The 24871-nt window shown below is 45.4% G+C and overlaps 1 pseudogene; it reads right to left on the bottom strand.

Annotated features, from left to right (window-relative positions):
- Nucleotides 1-581: 581 nt before the first annotated feature.
- LOC119652662 lies at nucleotides 582-19944 on the bottom strand (annotated as a pseudogene).
- Between the last annotated feature and the right edge of the window lie 4927 nt (nucleotides 19945-24871).

Raw genomic sequence — 24871 nt, 5'->3', positions numbered from 1 at the left:
TGCGATACGGTCGAGATAAGCTTTGTGACATCTGTGTCACCGTTTGCTTGTTCCTTACCGTTTCCGCGTTTTTTTGCCCTGCCAGCTTCCCTTCTGCCAACCATATCTTTGTATGCCGGGCATCCGCGGTAGTTTGCAGGATGTCCGGCCTGGCCGCAACTGCAGCAATGTGGCGTCTCCGCCGCGGGTGTAGGACATTCCCCGCGAACATGTGTTTTTATGCACTTCACGCACCTGTGCACAATGGAACAATTGAGGGCGATATACCCGAAATTCTGACAGTTGTAACACTGCACTGCTTGAATTGGCTTGACTTTCTCAAGCGAAATTTAAGCTCTTGGCACGGCTCGAAAGTTGCTATAAATAGTCCCGATTGCGACTTTATCGGGAGCGCCGTGATCTTCAACCGTCTCGGCGAAGATTAGGGTCCTATCAGCCCTCGTGGTTTTCAGGGTTGCTTTCAATCCTTTTTCTTTCAGTAATTTTAAAAACTGCGGTACATTTATCCAATAATTGTTATGATCGAATAAATGAAATCGATTATTTTGAAATGGTCATTTTATTTAGCGAAATAATAACAAATGCAATATGGATATCCACAGTCAAAAACCTCCACTTCTAAAGGTAGTGAATCATTTCAAATGTTTCGAGGCTTTATTTTCATCCAAAATCCTCCTTTTGCCGAATGCTGGAATCCAATAGCTACGAGGACTAGTGGAACTTGAGTTTTTGAAGACTTTTCTAATGTAAATTCCGACAGCAGGCTGTATACCATTAGCTTCATTACCATAAGGGCAAAACGGGAACCTGTAACGAAAAAATTTGGTCAAATTGATATGAAAACTTTTGTAGTTTTCCCACGTAAAAAATCTGCTGGTTTACCAGGAACAAACAAACGAAAAGGAATGCCACAGCTAGGACTCAAATGACTAACAGTCGAGTAACATTTTGGTTGATCAGAAGAAGGAGGTGGCAGTGGATGGTGGACGTGTTAAGAAAGGATGACAACCCTATTGGTGACTATTCCATGGAGTGGAATTCACTGCCGTAGGATGGCCGACGAGTTGCCTTGGGGATACCTAAAGAGTATAGACTTCTTAGAAAGTCTTGGAAAGGGCTGAAGCATATTTCAACGAAAAGGCAACGATAACACGAAGGTGTGGTTGATGCGATAAGTCTCATTTAGGGGCCATTGGCAACCGCATACGCTTCAAAAAGCAGAGTAGTATCGTAGAAGAGAGGGAAAGGGATTTAGGAAATTTCTAAAGGCCCGAAGTAAGGACTAAAAATTGGGAAAGTAGGGTATCTACCAGCGACTTGGTACTATAAGGTGGAACTATCGGGTTATTTCAGGGTCATGCTTGACATTCGAACCAGCAGATACGAGAGTATCTAACACCTCTATTGCCTTTGGATATTAGCTGTCAGTTAGAAGAAACCACAACCACACACCGAGCAATTTTTGTATCAACTGCAGCCAGCAAACCTTTTACAAGAATGCCCGGAAAAGTTCGCTTCCTGAGGGTTGTCCTAGTTCTCGCGTATCAAACCTTGCACTATATTACTTACTTAGCCGCATAAGGGACCACATTAATGGAGAAACGATATGACTGTTATGCCATAGTGCTAGTTCAGGTAAAAAGAAGATCAGACGGTATGTACTGAACTCATGAACTAATCAAGTAGCCTAAATTTGCTAATGACAAACATTGCAGGTCTTACATCTGGCAGGCGACGTCTTCGTCGGCGTCTACTTTTATACTGTCTTTAAACCGGCCAGTGACTCCCGTTCCACTTCTTGTTAAAGAACGTAAAGCCATGTAAAAGGCTTCAAGGAGGTCATTGCTCGCCGAGGATGGCCACACACACTAAATGAGTGGCAGCTCTTTTGATACGATGAGTCTAGAGTCTGATGGGCTGCACTGTTCATTGGTAACTTCGTGGCTCAATTAAAAGCATGGATAGGTTGACTGTTTTTCCAGCCAGCTTTTGACCGGACGCGGAGGTTTTCAATCTTACCTGCACAAGATTGCAAAGGTACGACCCCTGACTACGTATTCTGCAGTAGGGTTGTGGACGACAACGACCGCACTTTTTTTCTTGTGGAAAGGGGAATGGGAATGTCAATAACTTAATACAGATACGCAGGGCCCTCTCCACGTAATACTGTCAAATAGATACTGAGGAGTGCTAACGGATGGAAACATTTGCACATTACGTTTGGGTTGCTGTTGCAGAGAAGATAGAACTCGACCAGTAGGAATGGTAGGGGTTTTTGAACTAACAATTCTCTTCCTCTTCTCCCTTCCCGTTTCTGAAAGGGATTCCCTCAAACAAATTCTACAAAGTACCCAGGGAGTGCCAATTAACCATTGCCTGGCCAACCAACCGCTCCATCCCATTCAATTATCATAATCCTAAATCTCCAAACTTGATTTCCTCGAATTTGTCAGGACATCGAAAGAATTGCTGCAGATATTCAAACCGCTGGTTGGTATCCTAACAACGAGCAATAGATGATAAGATCAATCCTAAATTCAAGGTGTTTCTCAGGGAACTTAATCCACATATACTGGTCTTATAAGAAGCTGGGCTACACTGTAAAAATAAGCGTAATTTTTCTGGCTTTAATCTCTTTAAAACTGATTGCTCACAATCTAAACCTCAAGGAGATGGCACTAACGTCGGATGCTGTAGCAATGTGTCCTGTTTCAGTCGAGCCCTTCCCAACTATAACAAGGTAACTGCCTCTTCGATTGTTTTATTATACGAGGCAACTTTATTATTAGACCCTAAGAGCTAACCTCTACTGAGAAGAGACAAGTACCGAAATATTATATACAGAGCCTACCTATTATTCTTTTACTGCACAAAAACTGCCAATTCAAGCTCCTGAGAGAGCTGCGACTTCTCTCATAATCTTGAGATAATAAACCGCGACTGTCCTCCTCTACAAGAGAGAGAGAGAGGTTTCGGGCTCAGCAGCAGTAGTACAGGTCCTTGTTAGAAGATATTTGAAGAAATGAGTTCTAGAACGAGGTATACTTCAACAAATTGTTGGCCAATGATAAGGTGCCACGTTCCAGGAGGAAGAAGGTCTCACTGTCGTACATTTGTTTGAAATTTTCGAAATATTAAATCTGCGGCCACAAGTGAGTCACCTCTTTTCCCTCGTCAGGACTGCGAATATAAAAAACCCTTCGGAAAATATCATTTAAAAACAGTTTCTTTGTAGATCACTCAGGAGACGAAATTCCCAGCTTTGATAGGTTTGCATCTGTCACATTGGAAGCCAAAAGTGTGAAATCCGAGCTTATCCAATCTTTTTACTTGTCGGCTCCGTACAACAATACGGATTTTCCCTTTTGAGTCAAAAAATTGACTTTAACTTGCATATACAACCCCGCTAAATCCATTTTAGAGACTGAGAGAAAAACGTGATAATAGTCCTCTTTCCTATGGGTGGAAGTAGAGATCTTAAAAAGACACTGTTGGGCTAGGTTGAAGTAATGTGTGGGGTTTCCATTCAGTAAAGCCACCAGCACTTCTCCGCCCATGTCCCCACAGGATCACCGTGAAGTATAACTTCGTGGGGAGGGCCCCAGTTCATATCAACACGATCGGATCACGCGTCCGTGGTACTCTCCGGGCTTGATCTAGTTCCTGGAGCTTTTTTCGTATCACGGTTATTGTCACGTCGCGGATCCGTCCTCCTTCTCTTGTAGAGGTAATGCGCTAAGGGAATCGTTCCCGCGACGACACATACTGCTTCATCTGACAGTGTCCCATACGTGTTGACCACCCTTAGCATGATGCTATGCCGAACTCATTCTTCTTCGGTTCAGCGTGTTGTTCACTGCTTTATTCAGACAAAAACTGCGTATAAAAGGATCTTAGGCATTATCCTTGCTAGAGATGAATTGACCTTTGTGTTTGTCGTCCAAGTGCCCCTTGAAGCTCAACTTAGTATCGATCGTTACCCCCGGGTATCCAATGATCGATTTTGAAACGACCTCGTGATTGTCAATTCGGATTTTGACAACATTAGTTTTCCTGCGATGATCGTCTACCAGGTCCAGTTTAACCATTCGTTACCATACTTTGATGCCATGAATAGTTTTACTTCCATAATGTTCCATGTTTTCTGGTGCTTCGGAACCACAACCACTTCCCGATGACGTGCAAAACTAATCAACGTTGCCTGCTCTGGCACGCGAGGATCAAGCACTCCGTCATACATTATGTTCCACAGCAATGGCTCAATACGGAGCCTTTGGGAACAATTGCCACAACATCTTGCGGTCCGTCATCTATCTCACCGATAGGCAGTTCCCGATTATCCGAGCTAACTAACCAGGACACCCAGTTTAACCAAGGTTCTGGGGGGGATAAGCCGAAGCAAAGGCCTGGGGCTCGTCCTCCCTGCACTGGAGAAGGTGCAAATAGGAGCCCAAGCCAAGGTGGAACAGCATACGCTGAGAGCTGCGTGGCCAATGGGGAACTTAGTAGGCGAACTCTGAATACCTTAGCCACCTTAAAATAAGATCCTTACTCTGGTGGCGGGCTAGCCGGGGTAGACATTCCTCCCGGACTAATGGTGGGACCAAGACATGGAATCAGTTATAAAAAAGAAGTAAGCAAACTGACGATAGAAGAAGAATGTGGATGCCAGGCGCATCATCGGAGGACGAGTTGATGGCATCCAGCCAAAAGACAGTAGACGTCGAGAGCAACACACTTGTTCCCAGCCGTAGCACCGCTGTACTGAAACCGAATGCAGGGACCTCCCAGAGCGAGGCGGCAGATGGACGAGTGGTTTCCAGCCTGAAATCCACTGCCGTCAAACTGGGTGTAGCGAGTACCAGACATAGTACTCCTAACCCGAAATCCTCGATGTCGGGGGATCCCTTAAAAATAAAGACCGACATGAACGTCGGTTACCGGAAACAGCAAACTAGCGCCGGAGATGTGGACCAGTGTTGAGGATAGGCTCTGGGAGATGGTCATTGAGCATCTCCTGGACCGCAAAGGTGAACAAGCGGGAACCATCCCCTGCTTTGAATCCTGTCAGGTGGTCCGCACGTTTCACGTTATAGCTTGCAAGGACCGATTCTCCGGGGACTTTCTCGGTTCGTGCATCGTTAAGATCAGCGGCGCCTGGAAGGGGATAAAGCTCAATGTCATCTCTTACGACGAGATTCCTAGGAGACCGGTCGCTCGCATCTGGTTGCCGAAAATCCGCACGGGTATGGACAAGCTCGCCCAAAACCTGCGCCCGCAAAATCCTAGGATTCCCATGGACGACTGGGTAGTTATCAGGGACGAGGGACCCCAATAGCCACCTTTCTTGCTCCGTGTAAACGAATCCAGTCGACGCCGCCAACGGGTTGTTGGAGGAGATGAGGATTGACGGTGCGACGGAGACTGACGAACCCCCAACGCAAGTAGATCATGCTGAGGGTAACGCAGATAAATCTGCAGCATTCGAAGTGTGCATCGGCTAATCTGCTTGTCTTCCTCCCAGAGGAAAACATTGACAGCGCGCTAATACAGGAGCCTTGAGTCGGAGGCGACCGAACTATCAAAGAACTTCAAAGCAAATATTTTAATTTATTCGAGGAGGAGTCTGAACACTTTCTGCGGACCTGCCCTGGACCTGAGTTCCAGTGACCTAGTCGTGGTCAAACTCGATCAGGCAGGGGTAGAGAACGTGTATATTTCCTCGGCTTAAATGGGTCACCACCGATCAGCTCCGCCAGAAGAACTACATCATTTGACGAGCATCGTGGTAACAAAGAAGGCCAACCTATTGATAAGCTGCTACGCCAATGCAAGGCATACGCTTTGGGGCAGCTCGGAAATCAAGGAGAGAGTTGAGTCGTTCTTTGGTTTTATTATTACTAAAAACCTATCGGTGTGTAACAGGGGCAGTACACCAACCTTCCGACAATGGAATTCTTAGGGAGGAGAACTGGAGAGTGTTTGAGCAGAGATCCTTCCCGGATTACGGTTGGATACTTTTCAGTTTAGATTTCGCCGCAGAGGTCCCTAAACCCTTCAGAGACACCAGGAGGATCGACTGGAGAAACTTTGGTCAAGTAATTAAGAACAAACTCTCCGGCTTGGAAATTGGTAAGATTGGCACGACAAACGAAGTGGTGTCAAAGGTTGGGGCTCTGGAAAAAGCATTCGATACCGCCTTTAAAGTTGCGTGCCTTGCTAAATACCTTGGAGCTGCTGGTTCAGACGTACTTTCCCGCCAGTGAGGAAGACTGTGAGTCTGAGCCTTGCTTACAGGGTTTGCGTCCACCCCAGCTGGGCGAGACTATCATATCGGCAATAAGCGAGGATAAGATCGGCTGGGCTACAAACCACTTCTCTACAGATAAATCTCCAGGTCCAGATGCAGCAGGAAAGGGTTGTACCGTGTTGTTGGGATTTACCGGAGCTGTATCTCTTTAGGATGCGTACCATAGTCCTGGGGAGGCGCACGAGTGGATTTCCACCGGAAGTAGACAGGCGCGGCCATGAGTCCGCGAAGGACTTTCGACCAATCAGTTTCATTCTTTTGTGTTGAAGACCTTTGAGCGCGTCTTGGACATCCACTCAAGTGCGATTAGGGAGAGAACGTCTTTGTCTAAGTCCCAGCATGGCTACCTCATAGGCAAATCCACAGAAATCGCTCACCACAAGGTAATTGGCATAATTGAGCGGTCTCTGCAGCATTTTCTAGCTGCCATCTTGGATATAGAGGGAGCAACGTTAGTACCATCGCCATCAAGGAAGCCTTGACCAGTATTGGATTGGAAGGGTATCTTATGCATTGGATTATATTCATCCTAAGTGCCAGTGCAGTCAACCACTTGAACAGAGTCACGCCCCAGGGTCTCGCCATCTCTTTGGTGCTCCGGTTGACAGTGATGGACGAAATTTTACGAAAATTGGACAGCAGCGGGGTGAAGGTAGTGGGTATGCCGACGACTTGGCGATATTGGTGTTAGGGATATTCCCGTCCATTATGAATGACATCAAGGAAGGAGCGTTACAAAAGATGTACCTGTGGGTCGCAAAATGTGGACTCGGCATAAACCCAACCAAAACGGAACTGATGTTATTCACCACCAAAGATACCTGAATTCCACCTACCTCGGCTGAATGAACAAAGATTGGCTCTTTCCTCCAATGTAAAGCATCTAGGTGTAATCCTCGATCCAAAACTAAATTGGAGATTGGACATAGAACTGAGGGTTAAGAAGATCTGTATAGTCTTCTGTGCCTGCAAAAGAACATTTGCAATGAAATGGAGTCTCCCGTCGAGGGTGGTGCTCACACCGCTGTGTGCAACGTAGGGCTCTATTGTATGGTGCGGCAAAAAATACAATAGAACGAAGCTGGAAAGGGTTCAAAGAACCGCGTGAGCAAGTGCTACGGGGGCCTGCAGTCTTGCCTGGCAGATGTTCTCAATGTAATTCTGTATCTCCTCCCCCTACACCTCTACATTTAATACGATGTAGCATGCAGTGACGCCAGGCTACGTGAGTCCGGATGCTGAAAAGCGAAGCCCTATGGCCATAGTAGCGTTCCAGACGAAGTATCTCAGGAAATCTGAGCATTCCACATGAATGGCGCACCACAGCGCTAATTGGGCTCCTCGGTCCCGTCGAAACACATACTGCCGCTCGATGAACGAGAATAGCCGGTTGTATTTTACCATATCCTAACTTCTTTCGCATTGTAATTTAAAAAGAGATAGGCCGATATCAAGGGGTTTGCTGGATGGTTTTTGAGGCTTTGATAGGAGAACTAAACTCTTTCCAACATGCACGATGCAATTGTGCTTATGAACCTTGTGGATCTGATTTTAGGAGCCAACTTGAGGACTTCCCCAATTCGGCCATTGATCTCATGTAGATCCTCCTCAGTAACCTTGGGGATCAAGAAGACGTCCTGCTGAAGGGTCCACTTTTTTTGTGTTAAGTGAAAAGAGTTGGGGGGATGTTACCTGGGGTGATTTTTACCAACATATATTGTTCAATATTGTAAGCAGCACGTAACGAGTTCGCATTTGCCTCAAGGTTCAGCTGCATGTAGCAATTCCATTTACTTTGCTGTATGATCTCTTCTGGTCTCCCTTTTGTCCTTTGGCAAAGTCTCCTCACTCGTTGGTATGATGATCTCAACAGCGAGTTACCTGCTGAGATAATTGACATTCTTTATCCAGTGCGTTCTTTTTTGGTCGTGACTTCTCTCTAGGGTTGTTCCGAGTGCCTCTTCTTCGAAAGCTTAAGTGGATCTGCACAGTTTTCCTAGTTTCTTTTGAACTTCTTCGTTTCCAATGTCGAGAAAGATGGCCTGGTGGCCATTGTGGGTGTAGTGTTCTTTTACCCGGCAATGAGGTACTGAGGTAAGTCAGATCGTCAATTGAACCTAACTGTCTATCTAGGACGGTTGACACTCGTAGGTCATGTCCCTAGTGTCATGCGATTATAGACAAAATATTGACAGCGAGATTCCAGTTCATAATAAGCAGCATGTCGATAGCAAAGTGCTCCATACAAACAGGGACTTCCCTGCATGCAGAATAGAAGAAGGTTTTCTATAAGCAACTCAATGCGGTTCAGCGGAGGCTTCCTAAAGGGGCCATTATGATCGTGATAATTGATCTGCATGCCGAAGTAAGCTCTTTTTTTGAAAAAGCAGGACCTTGGGGGTCGTAAGATTAAGGGCGAGAGGTCTATGGCACATTGTTCAAGCAGATAGCCTGTCTGGGTTTGACCTGACAGCAGGAGATTTCTTTGGCAGACATTCGGATAAGGGAACCAGGCGTTGCAATTTACCCAAAATCCAAACAAGAGCTGAAGTGTAAATTAAAAATAAAATATATATAAAGTCCTCACCAATGCAATTCCTTGGGCCAATTCCAAAAGGTAGATATGAGAACGGTTTTATTTTTTGTCTATTTTCATCATTAAATCGCTCCGGATCAAACTTGTCAGGATCAGGCCAATATTCCGGATCATAATGTAACCCAGCGACTGGAAATTCAATGGTTTGTCCCAATTCCACTTCAACCGATTCACCAGTATCTTGATTTTCAATTCGATAAGGTTTGGTTCAAACACGATCATTGAAAGGCTGCGGAGGCCACTTCCGTAATACTTCCGAGATAACCATATCCAAGTATTTCATTTTCTGCAAATCCTCGTATGCGATGGGTCTGCCATTGAGCATTTTACGGGTCTCATCGATTTCAGTGATCAATTTTTTTTGCACGTCCGGATTGGCCATAATTTCATAAGCACAAAAGCCCAATGTCAAAGATGTCGTTGCGAATCCGGCAGTGAAGAAAAGGAAGCATTGTGCAGCGATATCCTCATCCGACCATTTACAGTTAACTGATCTCAAACCAAAAGGGGACTCTTCAACGGCAGCAAACCCATGGTCAGACTCGTCTTGGGGTTCTTGGGGGCTGATTTTTCCTTGTTGTGCTTGCATTAGCAAGTGTATCATGTCAGGACGAATAATTCCGTTTTCTGCGCGATGCTTGATGGTGTCGATGACCAAACTTCGGAGGTAGGTTTTGAGATTCTCATCAATCAGGGAAAGCCCAAGCAACTGCAAAAAAATGACGTTCAAAATTTAAATTTAAATTAGGCGTGTCAGTTAGAAGTTATCTCCTACTTACCTTCATAAGCTTCCGGCAAATCACATAGAGGAACATCCTTATCGTTGTCCAAAGTGAAGGGTGTATCACTCGCTCAGCAGTTTTATAGAATTTGTTATCCTCCTCCTTCAGAGAATTTATCTCCACCCCGAAAGCCGTTGTTGCTATCATGTCGATTATGAATTTGATGAAAAGTTGGTGAATGTCCATTTCTACGTGACCCTCCCTTGCCGATTGTTCCTTTAAATAATCACATCCATTCTGGCAACATTTTGAAATTAATGGGAGCATCTGTCGTAGTTTATTGCCAGTAAATGCTGGACTGAGGGTCGCTCTCATATCCTTCCATTCCTGGTCTTTCAGCATCAATAATGACCTTCCGAAGAGAGGTTCATCGTCTGCATCGATAAACGGTGTATGGTTGGAAAAGTGGAGAAAGTCCTTAACACCAATTTGTTTGATCAACTCCAAATCGGTTATGGTTAAAAACGGCATTCGAAGATTAAATCTTCCAAAATATCTGCAAAAGAAAACATCGAAAATGCAAGGACCAGTGAAGGATTTGAATGCTAATGATGGTATATTAGGGGTTCTGCAGTGCATTGCAGGATAGACTGACGCGGAATATAGCTCCCTGACGCCAACTTATCTCTCTCTGAGGGTGAGTTGTCTCTCCTCTTGGGCGATGTATGGCTTTTTAGGGGCCAAGCCTTATATCTCCGAAATACTGAGAGCCAGATGATGACATCCGAAAAGGGAGAAGTTGGGACGTCAAGCAGTGGATCCAAGGGCAACATTGGTATACTTCGTGGACAAAAACCAACAAACGCCACTGTTAAAAAAGCAGGGACTAGCAAAAGCACGACTGAGATAAATATATCAGACGTCAGGAAGGAGACAGGTTTCAGAAAATCAGGTGCTAAATAGTGCCTGCACTGAAGAAAGGGGGGAGAAAACCCGGGCAGGTGAGGAGCGAAGGTAGGACTCAGGAAGCCCGCCATTAGCTATGCTAGTGCGGTCAAGGGCACTCGACTGGCCATACTGCCAAAAATGTTTCCCGAGCAAACACTTACTCGTGAGGAGCAGGAAACCATTGAAGACCTTGTCATGAGGCAGATGTGCAAGGGATGGACTTCGAAACTTGTGTTCACCGGGATACGCTTTCTACCAGGTCTTATACTGGTGGACTGTGCGACGGAAGACATCGCAGAGAGGATTAGGACCATAGTTCCAAAATTGTCAGGCTGGGAAAAAGCAGAACTGTCAACATGTGCTGGGAATGATATATTAGGGGTACCCATAAGTAATCCATTATTTTTAAGTAAGATATTAAAAATTTATTAAAACTTTAATATTTTTATTTCTTAATCAATTATATAATCTCCATCATTATCAATAACAGTTCGCCATCTGCTGCGAAAATTTTCAATTCCATTCCTGTAGAAATCTGCCGGCCGTGAAGCAAAATATGACTGAAGGTGCCTTTCGACGTCGGTGACAGAGTTGAAAGTTTTATTTCGTAAGGAATGTTCCAGCGACCGAAACAAATAATAATCCGATGGGGCAATATCTGGTGAATAAGGTGGATGAAGTAGAACTTCCCATCCTAACTCCTTTATTTTTTCTTGCGTGATTCTTGCTGTGTGAGGCCGGGCATTGTCATGTTGCAAAATGACTCCTCTTCTATTGATTAGAGCTGGCCGTTTTTCAATTAGCTTTGATTGAAGTCGTTCCAATTGTGAACAATATGAGTCTGCTGTTATCGTTTCGCCTGCTCTCAATAGCTCGAAGTGTATGATTCCACTGCAATCTCACCAAATTGAGAGTAAAACCTTCCTCATTGTCAATGTTGGTCTTGATGTCGGTCTTGGCGCCTGATTTGCTGAAAGCCACTGTCTAGAGCGTTTTACATTATCGTACAGGATCCACTTTTCGTCACCAGTTACGATCCTGTTTAAAAATGGATCTGAGTTCAGTCTCGTCAATAAAGATGTGCAAATTGTTCGTCGCTGGTCCTTATTGCTTTCGCTTAATTCATGTGGAGTCCAAACACCTTGTCTACACTTTTTGCCGATTTGATGTAAGTGTCTTTGTACGGTTGACCAGGTTGATTGTAGGCTTCTCGATAATTCCTGTATGGTCAATCTCGGATCTGCTTCCACTAGCGACTTCAGCGCGTCTTCGTCGAACTGTACGGGTCGGCCATTTCGCGGCATATCATTAAGGTCATAATCACCTGCGGCAAATTTTCTATACCAACTTTGACACTTGTTAACTTCCAACACTTCGCCATACGTATCGCAAATTTTTCTAGTCGCAGCAGCTGCGTTCAAACCAGCGTGAAAATGAAACAACATGCAATGCCGTATATGGTCCTCTGATGGTACAAATGCCGCCATTTTGTCAAAACAAGTTTAATCTTGCTATGCACTTGGTTACACGTTACTCACTACTTGCTCTACTTAAGTTCACTGTAAATTAGATGTTATCACTTTCGATGTTAGTACACGACTGATGACAAATTACTCATCCTCAAATAATTGATGACTTATGGGTACCCCTAATACCAGAAGCACACTTGGTGACAGTTTTCTCCCAAAAGCCGCGACAATAGAGAACGAAGATATCATGGCCTCCTAATCGCTCAGAAGCTTCAGAAGTAAGGTGGAGGGAAAGTGTAAACTCCTCACGATCGGGGTAGATGATCGATCTCTGAGGGCAATCAAATGTCGGAGTTGCCATATCAACTATCGATTTGGCAACATACCTATGTATGTGCAGAGGGAAAAGCCGAGGAAAGACACCTCGGAGGAGACGCCAGATGAAAAGCATACCGAGGTCCCCGAAGAAGTCTTGAAAGCCATAGAGGTGGAAAGGATCAACCAGGGAAGTAGGCCTGCTGCCCGCTGAAGAGCAGAAACTGGACGACCTAGACCTAAGACTTCTAGGGCTCAGGGTGGACAGCGACGCGCAGGAAAGCACCATGTCGGAGGAGGAGAGCGATACTCCGACAGTGGAGAAGCGCTCCAAACAATAACGGGGTCAATGGCTACCACTAAGATAGTTCAAATAAACCTCCACCATGCGAAAGTTGCGTCTGCAGTAATTACAAGGGAAAGCTCCAAGGAGAACATTGGAATAGTGTTGGCTTACGGGCCCTGGGTGTACCGAGGGCAGATTCGGGGTCTGCAAGGAGGAGCATGTAGGTAATTTGGGGCCTTCTTGAATTTATTCTTAACAATAAGTTAGAAATATATAACATAGGGAAAACTCCAACATTTGTGACTAGTACCAGACAGGAGGTACTAGACATAACTCTAGGAAATACTCTAATGAACGGAATGGTCAAGAATTGGACGGTATCGGATGAGCCCTCTACGTCTGATCATAGAATAATCAGATTCGACATTGAGGTCACTCCGAAATAAAAAGAACAATTAGGAATCCCAGGAGAACGGATTGGGAAGCGAACTGGAACTAGAAACAGTGGTGGAAAACCTCAACACACTCGACATTGACGCTTATGACGCCAACTGTCCGGCTAACACAGTTAAGTCATCAAGGGATGTAGCATGGTGGAACAGGAACCTGGCCAGAATGAGAACAGAGGGACGAAAACACTTCAACCGGACAAAGCAAACCGGGGACTGACAACGGTACAAAAATGCACTGACTGCGTATAGCAGCACGAACAGGGAAGCAAAACGGAACCGCTTCAGGGAATTCCATGAAGGGATCGAACAGATCACAAAAGCAACCAGGCTTTACAAGGCTCGAGCCAAAGACGGGGCAATAGCGTCTGTCTGTTTGAAAAAAGAAGATGGGAAATTTACCGAGAATAAGGAGGACAGGGTACACCTGCTTCTCAGAATTGATTTCCCGGGGTCCTATCCCACGGTGGCACGCACACAAAGCATTGCTTAAACCTCATCAAAAAGAATCTCCGAATCATAGTGGAAATTCTCACTGGTCACTGTCGGCTAAACTATCATTTAAAGAAGCTAGGGATATCTACAGACGCTGCCTGCAGGTTTTGTGCGGAGTGTGATGAAACCTATATACACCTCCTGGGACAGTGTCCGGCACTTGTGCAAAGTAGGTCGAGGCATCTGGGAGAACACTTAATACCAGATACAAAGTTGAAAGATGTGGAAGTAGGGAATATACTAAAATTCCTGACGGTTATAGGCTTGCTTGAGATGCTATGATCAATAGGTACACTATAACCAGTAAAAGGGGCACAATAGTTCTTTAAGGACGCGGTGCGACTTTCCCTTAACAGAATAATAATAGTATAGTATAACCCATGACATTTTTAATAGCTAAGAACCCTAGTTTGTGAGTATCTCGTGGGCGGGGGTCTTTTAGATTATCAGTTTTCCTTGCACGACTTCAAAACAATCGATTTTCATATTTACAGGTGGCAGTTAAGATTAGCGCATAGACTGACGCTTCGTCCTCCGCGGGTAGCTTGATGATTTCGGACTAGCAGCGAACGAGAGGCGAGCATTCGTACTGGTCATGAAGCTATTTACGGTAAAAACGGCAGTTTTATATTTTTAACCTCACCTCAGGAAGGAGTTAAGAAGGGTATGGGAAGAGAGTTAGGAGTTGTCTTCTTTTGAGAGCCGTTACAAAAATGCGAGGGCTAGGCCCTTCCCTTAAAAAGTAAAGTTTGAGTTGGTAACCCAATCCTCCGAAAGAGGCATCTTGGTAAGGCAATTATCTCCGCGGTTTGCAAGAGGGCTGCAGAAGGCGCTGCCCCTCCCACTCCGCCATGGGCTTGAGGTGTCATACTTCATCGTTTCTATACAGGAACGACGACGATTCCATAGCGACCGTTTGGTTGTGGATAAAATTTTATTCAATAGATTCCGGTATGCGGTCACCTAAACCGTATGGGTAAGAAGGATTCAGCGGAGAAAAGGGATATCTGGTAGAAATAGAAGACGTGGCAGGCCCTGCCTTAGATATGGAATTTATGGATCTAGGAGTGAAACCGAGTTGTTTGGTGTTTCTTATAAGTCCTAGATCAGTCACCGGCGGTTGTGCCCCTGATCATGATGATGATGACACTTCACCAGCAAGAATTCTCAGCTATTCCTCCTTCGATTCATTTCAGTTTCTACTCTCATTCATTGACCCTGAAATGAGTTCAAAATCCAATTCCAAATAAAGAAACATTGTCTTTCCGGGAGATCTCAATCTTAGTATCGTTATTTTGCATTCAATTACGTCCGTCATACGATCCTCGGCTTCAATCCGCATAATTGTTCTCTCTACCTAGATTGTCCCTGAGTCCCGACGCCCGAATCAAGCGCCTAGCAACAGCGATTCTTGAGGCAGAGAGAGATGCAGATTCTTCATTGAAGAAAACCTTACCAAGATGTCTTCGTCTGAGATCTGAGGAGGTCGGGCAGCTGCACAAAAAAGTGCAGGACCGTCTCCTCGCATTGGTTGCACATAGCCGAAACCGCCACCCTAATCTTTTCCATATAGTAGTTTAAGGAGCAGTTTCCCGTTGAAGCCCTACTAGGGTTTTTATGTCCCACTTCTTAAGGGACAACAAAAATGCCATTCTGGCGACTCCAGGTTCTTTCCCAAGGGTTTTCGCCTGCTGGCAAGAGTTCAAATTTCTCGACTCGGGTGCGTGAATCCTTGCAATTTCATCCTTCAGAGTAGACTTGACAGTGGATGGCCGGATTCCAAAAGCTGGTTCTGGCCCCACCATTGTGGATGATGATGACACTATGCGTCTTGCGGTAATGGAGACGAAGATGTTGTGTTGGACTAGTGGCGTGACACGTTTTGATCACATACGAAATGAGGATATCTGCGATCGTTATGGGGTTGCATCGTGGAAAAATTGCAAGAGAGGCGTCTTGGATGGTATGGTCACCCAATTCGTACTAACGAGAATTCACTTGTCACTTGTGTCAACATCGAAGTCGATGATAAATGACCAAAAAGCCGGCCGAAACAACGGTGGCTTGATACGCTGGATGGGGATTTAAAAGCCTCGGAGATTGCACCCAGATCAGGCATTCGATAGAGACAAATGGCGAAACTAATCACGACGAGCCGACCCCGCTTGTGAACGGGACAAAGGCTGAAGAAAAAGAAAAATGCGTCTGTGACCCGAGAGTGTCATATCGTTTGATACTCTCCACTCTCCGACCAGAGCCACGATATCAGGGGATGCCACCGTGATGTCGATGATCTCTCGCCTGGCAACGTTGAAGAAAATGGGTTCATTACCCAAAACAAGGATCTGCAAATCGGTTCTTAATAAATACTCCAGTAGTCTCGAGCCTCTTGCATTGATGTTGGAATTTCCCCGGCATATGTGAAGTGCGTTGACATCACATCCTGCTATTACCCCCATGCCTTTACTTTTGGATAGCTCTGATGAATGTTCGACTGGGAACTTCTTTTGCGGCATAGGGGAAATATGCAGAGCACCATAGTATCCCTTTATTTCCCTGTTGACTTTTTATGGTTAGTTTAGCTGATGTGATGTCACATAGGTCGTTAACCAAATTAACCTGGAAGTTTTTGGAGGCTACCATGCAGGAGGGGGGTCGATCACTTCGATTGGCATAGAACAGGTCAGCATGTTGACTACCCCGCCAACAACCCACGGTTCTTGTATGAGGTAAATAAATGTCCTGCAGCTGTTGATCCGACGGCTGATAAGTGCAGTCGCCGCTTTACAATGCTGCAAATTTATTTGGGAAATGTAGCACCTCATCTACGTTTCAGATGAAGATGTCGAGGGCTGCACGTCCCCTTCAATGGTCTTACGAGCCAACACTTGTAACGTGACGTTTCCTAGTTCGTAGTAAAGCCGGCAACCGGCTTTTTCCCGAACCTTCTTAACATCGGGTTCGGGAACACCGATAGTGAGAAAATTTCCCGGTCTATCGGCTTTCTCTCCTGTTTTGCTGCCTATCAGCATCCAGGTGGAAGTGTTGAGGTTATTCTGCACACCAAGTTGTTCCAGAACCCCAGCTGCATTCCGCTCTTCTTCTGGGAGTCACAGGAAGCACCTATTTAACGATGGTAGCTCAGAGACCCTTTTCAAGGTTAGTTGCGCACCCTACTACACATAGTTGAGGGAGGAGCAGTACTGCTGAACGTTTACGTTGCGTTTCATTTGAGCGGTCAGCAACATCCCCATATTAGGGGTAGACTTTCTATATCACTATGGGCTGCTGGTTGACTTGGAGAACAAGACATTAATAGACCCCGTAACCTCGTTACAGTCGTCAGGAAAGATTTCTACCTGTCGAGATGACACTCTTTCGATAATTTTCAAGGACGTCGTCGACCATCGCATTCGCGCACTCCTCCGAAAGTTTCGCAACATCATAAGGAAAGTAGTGAAGAGTTGCAGATGCTTTGTCTCGAATTTCGGAGTCGGAGTCCCCGCCTCGATTATACGGCAATCGCCGAGGCACAAAAGGACGACGCGGAGCTTCAGAGCCTGAAGGCAAATTCTAAATATAAATTCAAGGAATTTCCTATTTTCTGCTCAAACTCTTACTTTGTGAGACCTCAAATAAGGTACCGATGCCATTCATTCCGGCCGATTTTTGCAGGGAAGTATTCCACGCGATTCACGGTCTTGCGCACCCAGGAATCAGGATGACGAACCGGTTAGGCACTGAAGAATATTTCTAGTCGTCCATGACCAAGGACGTACATTTTTGGGCCAGACAGTGCATCGCGTGCCAGAAGTGCAAGATCAACAAGCACGTTCCAAAAGAAGTAGGTGTGTTCCCTCGGTAAACCAAGCGCTTTCACACCATCTATCTCTAGATCATTGGCCCTTTCCGAGATTCACACGGATTCAAGTATTGCCTCACAATCATCGGTAGGTCTACGCGGTGGCCTGACATTAGTGGGCAATCATGTGTCGAGGCCCTCTGTCAAGAATGGATTCCGCGCTTTGGTGTTCCAGCCGTCATCATCACGGACCAGGGAATTCAATTCGAATCTACTCTTTTCGCGGAGTTAGGAAAGCTACTTGACTTAAAATGGCATAGGAATACTGCATACCATTCACAGTCCGATGGTATGCTGGGACGTTGGCACCGGGTGCTGAAGGCCACCCTAATGGCTCCGTCGTGCTCGCAGTCCTTGCCTTTCATCCCTCTCGTCCCAGCGAGAGGAGTTCGCGGCCGGCCCAGCGGAGATGGTTTACGGGGAGAATCTACGCCTCCTCGCCGATCCAGTTCTGGACATCAGAGCAGGGTTAAACGACTCGGGAATGCTGCGTCTACTTAGGGACGCATTTCGAAGATGCGGCCGACTCCACCATCTAAACACACGATATTGGAGTTCAACACCCCCAGGGGTCTCGAGACATGTGATCAGCTCCTCATCAGGGTGGACGCCCATCGGAAGCCACTGTAACAAGCATACGTGGCCCTTTTAAAGTGCTGGAACGAAGCGAGCACTCGTTCAAACTCGACGTACGAGGAGGGCTCAAGTGGGTGTCCTTGTCAAGGCTGAAGGCCTTTGACGAACCGGCTCTAAAGTCTGGTTTGTCAGTGAGCATTGCACTCATATCGACCATCAGGCAATTTACCTTCATATCGAATATGGACCATGAGTGGTCGTGAAAAGTTTGAAGAGGATGCATTCATAGAGATGCTATTGGGAGGCTATCATCCCGGTGCGGCTTCAGAAAAAGAAGCGCAAAAGATAGAAGGAATTATGAGAGCATGCGATGTTGCCACGCCGAGTTGGCGAGTCCTTGGAAATAGGCAGTCAAACTATTTGTGGAATGAAGAAATCGCGGAAATTTGGGGAGGATTTTTCGAGCAAGAAGGATCTGTCAACAATGTAGAGGAAGACCTGACTGCGACGAGAAATGAGGACGAGAATACGTTTGTCCCTATCATAGAATATACGGAGGGCCTATCGGATCGACAGTTTGGTTTTCGATAAGCTGACTCAATGATCGATGTCTTTCAATGTATGTGTTCCATGGTAACATTGAGGGTCAAAACTGCGTCCAATTCAGTTACCTCTCGGAAAATATATTTTGCTTCGATAAGAATGAGCAGTTTACCATCACGGCAGGAGTACCACTGCTTTCGGTGTTGGACCGTCTCCTGTAAACCGTGATGTGCAGTGGGATCCTGATCCTTCCTTTGCCAAAGTAAGTTACGATAATCGGTTTCGCAGATGATCTAGCCGTGGTTGTCGTCGTGAAACAACCTAACGATGCTGAAGTAAACGCTGGAGAAAGCATCAGTGGAGATGATTCAGCTTGGCCTTGAGCGAGAAAAAGTTGAAGGTAGTCTTGATTACCAATCGTACGAAAAGGAATGCTATACGATGCAGGCGGGTGAACATAATTTACTGCTTAGTGGCGTTAAGGGTGTGTAGCGTTTTCAGTACTATCTTAGACGAGGTAGTGTGAAAAGGATACAGAATACTGAAACGGGGAAAGTGGGGGTCGTTAGAGAATTGGCAGGGACTGTGGAAGGACTCGTAGATGTTTGGCTGGACTCAAGCTCTGACCTCTTGTATTGAGGAGTAGATTTAGGGACGACACGGCGAGATTAACTGTCATCTAAACCTATTACTGCTAGATCACGGTTGTTGAAGGAAGTGTCTATACCGATTGAGGTTAGATGATTCTTCGTTTTGCCCTGAATGTGGTTGCACACCAGAGGACCAGGAGCATATCATACTCTACTGTCGTCGATTTTTCTCGTGGTAGAGAAATGTTGAGGAGGTGTACGTGCTACTCGGGAAGACTTGGATGGAGCTGAAATACGATGCCGTGTTGGGTCAGACACACTTACGAAGAAAAGAGCGGAAACGTCTTTCCTTAGACGAGGCCCAGTCTATGGAATTGCAATGGGCTTCAGAGCAGTAGAACTCAGGAACGACGAACTAAGATCAACCATTAAAAATTAAACTGGTTTAATGACTCGAAGAATTTCCGAGCGTGATACTCAAATCAACTTATCAGCGAACTGCGTATATGTTCAATAATTCATACTCACTTTCGTTTCTTGTATTTTGAGTACAACCTCCTGACAACATGGAAAAGTGTCCCTTTCTGGAACACCACTTCACCAAGATTACCGAATAAGGGAATTGGTTTATCGAACGCAATATTCCTCTTCGCGAAGAAGTCAAATGTAGACGTCGCCCATTTATAGAAAATTAATAAAGATATCGACACTAAAATAAGAAATGATTGTAAACATGACAATGAAAGGCAACACGACATATTGCTCAATATTAGATATTTTCTAACTGACTGGGAAGGTTAATAATATTTCATGGAGTGGCCACGGTCATGGCTAATGTTAGACTCAGAAGTAGTGGGAGGAGTAAAAGCTTTGGGGGAATCTATCTACGAGCAAGCGCGTGGCCTCTATGGGGCTGAAATTTGGAGAGCATATGATCCATCTTATATAAAATTCATGATCGAAATAGGGGAAAATGTCAGAGAAATTTTGTAGGAATTAACTGCGGGAGCTTCGCTTGGCCCAACATCGACATATGAATGCTAGAAAGTTTAGTTTGGGGTATGTAGTATTGTAGGAAGATAGTGGCATTAGCTTCATTAAGTTCAAGCCAACAAGGAATTAGTAGTTTAGAAATAAACTAAGCTTCTCTCACTAAACAGCTCAGATCAGAGCTAGTATTTGGAGAACAAGATGTTTTGGGTGCACACTTCAGAGAGAGCTTAACTATGTAGAATTCAACCCATTTAGATTAGTTTCAAAACTTAAATTTCTATGCTACCCACCATCGATGTCTTTAATTACAATATGCGTTTTAATAGCCCTGAACTTCATATTAATTGGCATTGATGATAGTCTAACTTACGCTAGTTCTAAACTGGGACATGAGACACTTTCTCAACTTTTATTGAAGGTTTCATTATTCAATTAAAATCACTTAAGTTGCTTCGCTGCGAAACTAACCAGTATTTCAAGTTCAAGGTTATTTTCAAAACTTTTTGGTCAATTAAAAGACGACTTTGGGTCATCGGCCCTAGTGCGAATCATTTCATTTGGTAGTCCCTTTTTCACTGTCTTTTCTCTTGCTGCCCTTCGGCCATTTATACTATTTATACTGATTTCTCCAAAGCCTTTGATACCATTAACCATAACATTCCCCTCACTAAACTCTCATTACTCGACTTCCTTCCCTCAGTCATCTCCTGGCTTTCCTCCTATTTCTGATACCGTTTTCTGCAAAGTTTCTTTTCATGGTTACTCATCTCGTTCCTTCCCTCCTTCCTCTGGTGTTCCCCAAGGCTCTATACTCGGCCCGCTACTCTTCCTGTTTTTTATCAATGACCTCGTCTCCATCTTCACCTACCGGTATTTGCTTTACGCAGACGACCTTAAATTATTTGCCTCTGTTTCGCCTCCGCTGGACCTTGATAATTTGGTCCGTTGGTGTTCAGTCAACAAACTAACACTGAATGTCATCAAATGACACTGGATGTGCTATTCGCTTAAACCCTCCCCAACATCATTTTCCTATTTTCTCAGTGGACACCCCCTTTCACTACTGACCTCCTTCAAAAACTTGGGTGTAATATTCGAAAACAAAGTTCGTTTCAATTCCCATTTTGTTGATATCATCAATAGAGCTTCCAAAATGTCGGACCCTCTTTTATAAAAAGAACCTTCCACGGGTTGACTATCCGGCACGACTCCGCACCATCAATCTTTCCTCCCTGCAACAACGCCGTATCTTCCTTGATATGTGTACTCTTTTCAAACTGTGCAATTGCCTGATGGACTGCTTTGCCAACTTGGATATTACTTTCCAAATCGCCTTTCATAAAACACGTAGTGTGGACATTTTTGATGTACCCTTCGCGGAACTTGAGATTTACTTCCACTCTCCGATCCCGAGGCTATGCCGGTCCTATAACCCCCTACAGCTTGGGTCCTTTGACTATGTTTCCTTCTTCAGTTTTAAGCGTAAAGTAAGCCATTTACTTGCTCCTCCCTCTGAGGACAATATGTAATAAGGAATCTGTTTTTTGTGTATTGTCCTCATTAAATAAATAAATATCGTCTTCAATCCGGATATTAACCGTTCTCTAGTTCCTATGATTGGTGATTCCATTTTTCGTTCCGCTAGATCAATTTCGATCAATCCCTGTCAGTTTTTTGTGACAACCATGGTTTTATAACCGTTTCAAGTCGTAATCGTTGATGTACGTTGGGACAGTCTATACGCTTTACTTAGGATAAGCTATGTATCTACTGTCCATTGATCAAATTTGCTAAACTGATATGTTTGTGTTGGGCAAGTTCCAGATCGATGCTTTCGAGCCTCTAGAAAGCTTAGCTCAGAAAAAAACCAGTCCTGTTAAGTCGCTTACCATTAGGAAGACAAGCTATTCTGACAGCGTCCCTAGAACTGCATCCCGTCCCTCTGGTCGTCCAATAACCAATCGAGCCTTTACTCGTCCATCCGTGCCCTTTGAAGACGAAGCGGAACCTACCCGTATAGCCCACCCTACAAGCATCCCCAAACCTGACTTTTTTGAGTTCTCCAGGAAGTCTCAAAAATTCCTGCAGATATTCAACTCAATCGTCGGTATATTGACATTTGTTAATGGACGTTGATCAACTCCATTATTGGGCGAGTCCACAGACACTAGTTCGAGTTATTTCTTGGCGAGCACAAACCAAACACAGTTCTCCTGTCCTATTTTTCCTCAATTTCAACCTCTTCCGGACTGACCGCCATACGCTCACCCTCAGGGCTACAGCACCCTGCAGTTGAATGGGCATCCTTATCTCCGAAAAAAATCCGATCAACATAAATATACCCACCTCCGAACACCTACAAATCAATTGAATCCACCCTCATCTCCTTCGAATCTCAATCAACATAGGTCTTCGTCGCCTCTGTTTTCTGTCTTAACCAATCTCTCGACACACACGACTTCATCCGTGTTAAGTCTCTCTGCGCCTCTCAACCCCGCCCTCTTGGAAAACAGTGGTTCTTAACTATCGGTGGAGACTTCAACGCCAGACACTCGTCCTGGTCCGATCCACAGTCGAACCAGATCGGGGAGCAACTACACCGTCAACCTAGTCCATTTTAGCCCAGCCCTTCCAACCTTCAAAAAAGGCTACTACCATTCCTACCTTAGCCACTTCCTGATCGGTAATAATCTAACTGTTATTCCCAACCCAAACACCTTTCCCTTCCTCGAAACAGTCCTTGGTATCAGTGACCATGATGAAATAATCCTACACGTCAAGCTCCCGGACAGAGTCATTCGTTCCACCCCACCAGCAGTCTCCGACTTTCAGCGCGCAAACTGGGAACGCAATCTAAATTTCAACCCCTCTTACTCCTATCCAGCAGTAGAGTTTCTCGACACCAACGACCAAAGAGCAAATACTCTGAAGCAGTTCAACAAGTTTACAACGACCTGATCCCATCCCGTTCCTTAAATTACCGCAACCCCACTACCCTCCCTCATGATATCCTAAACGTTATCAAGTACAAAGCAATTCTGGAAACCGACGTCAAATGGGACGACAGGGGACTTTCGGCACCTGCTTAATGCTCTGGAAAACATCGGCGCCCAGTCTGCGAAGGAAGCACTTTCGTGTCGGAGTCTCTGGTACCATCGGTGGACTGGCAAGTAACCCTCAATACATCACACTCGACGTGGTTGACGCTAATTGCAATCGGGGGTGGTAGAGTCGCAACTGATACTGTCGTAAACGCAGTGACGAACTTGGTAACGACAGCGGAGGCGTTAGCGGAGGAGCCCCAGCCGTGACAAGCCTTTTATGTACTAGTGTGCGGCACAAATTGTCAACCTACGAAGGAAGTGTCATAAGTTCTGCAGTTTGGCACAATGTTTACACACCAAGGAGCACAGTATAGATGAGCTCAAAGTAGACTCCGCAGCACATTAAATAAAATGCTTGCGGCTGGCAAGACCTGTTCAACGAGGTGAATGAAGACCCTTGGGGACTTGGCTAGAAGCTTGTCACCCGGAAAATCGAGACTTTGCGGCCAGATGGACCGCATTATGTGGGTATTATTACCGAGACATTCCGTATGAGTTGATGTCAATATCGCGGAAGCCATCGAAGATTGCTGCCTTTTTACAATGAGAGAGCTTGAAGAAGCGATTGTCACCATGAAAAACAAGAAGGCGCCAGGTCCTGATAGTATCCCGGTGGAAGTTTACAAACTGGTGTTCTGCCAACGGCCAGACTTGCTGCTCGGGGCATTCAGCGCTTCCTTGAAGGAGGGCATTTTTTTTTGCTAGTGGAAGAGAGCGTGACTCGCGGTAATCACCAAGGGAAATGGAGACCCGGAGCTCCCGTCTGCATACCGACCATTGTGCACGCTTGACACTGCCGGGAAAGTGCTCGAAAAGCTCATCAGGAGTAGACTCGCAGAAGCGATCCGCAGTACCGATGACTTATCCCCAAGACAGTTCGGGTTCAAAGCTGGGGATCCACGGTGGCTCCTATTATGGAGGTCGTGGATGCGGTTCATCGAGCGGAGGCACAGAGCCGCCGATCTGTACGGATAGTCCTACTCGTAACGCTTGGTGTCAGAAATCCCTTCAATTCCGTATGATGGCTAGATATGCTAAGCACATTAGAAAACTCGTTGCACGTACCAAGCTATCTCTTGCGAATATTCAAAAATTATCTGAAAGATCGCTCCTTGCTCTATGAGGCGCTAGAGGGCCAGTTGAGGATGGAAATCACGTCGGGAATAGCACAGGGATCCATGCTAGCACCGGACCTCTGGATTGTTTCCTACGATAGGCTGCTGAGATTCGAGATGCCCGAGGAGTCTCGCCTGGTCGGTTATGCAGACGAAGTTACGGTACTTGTTGCCAAACGCACTTTTGACCAGACACAAAGCAGACTTGGCATATTAATGCAACGATGGTTTCAGCCTTGCGCTGGAAAAAATCGAAGGAGTTATCTAGAATTCCAGACCTTGCATCCCATATCGATCAACGAATTGACTGTGGAGTCAAAACCAGCGGTTAAATACCTTGGTTTATAATACTCGACCTGAAGATGAACTTCTTGGAGCATACCAAAGCAGTAGCGGACAGGGCTGCAGCTGAAGCCTCGGCCAAGAGTTGTAATGGCGAATGTTGGGGGCCCTATATCTACTTGGAGACATCTTTTTGTGGGAGCAAAGCAGTCGGTT

This window comes from Hermetia illucens, chromosome 3 (genome assembly GCF_905115235.1).
Source record: "Hermetia illucens chromosome 3, iHerIll2.2.curated.20191125, whole genome shotgun sequence".
Taxonomy (NCBI): Eukaryota; Metazoa; Arthropoda; class Insecta; order Diptera; family Stratiomyidae; genus Hermetia; species Hermetia illucens.
Note: the sequence above shows the minus strand (reverse complement) of the source record. Positions and strands in the feature narration are given on the sequence as shown.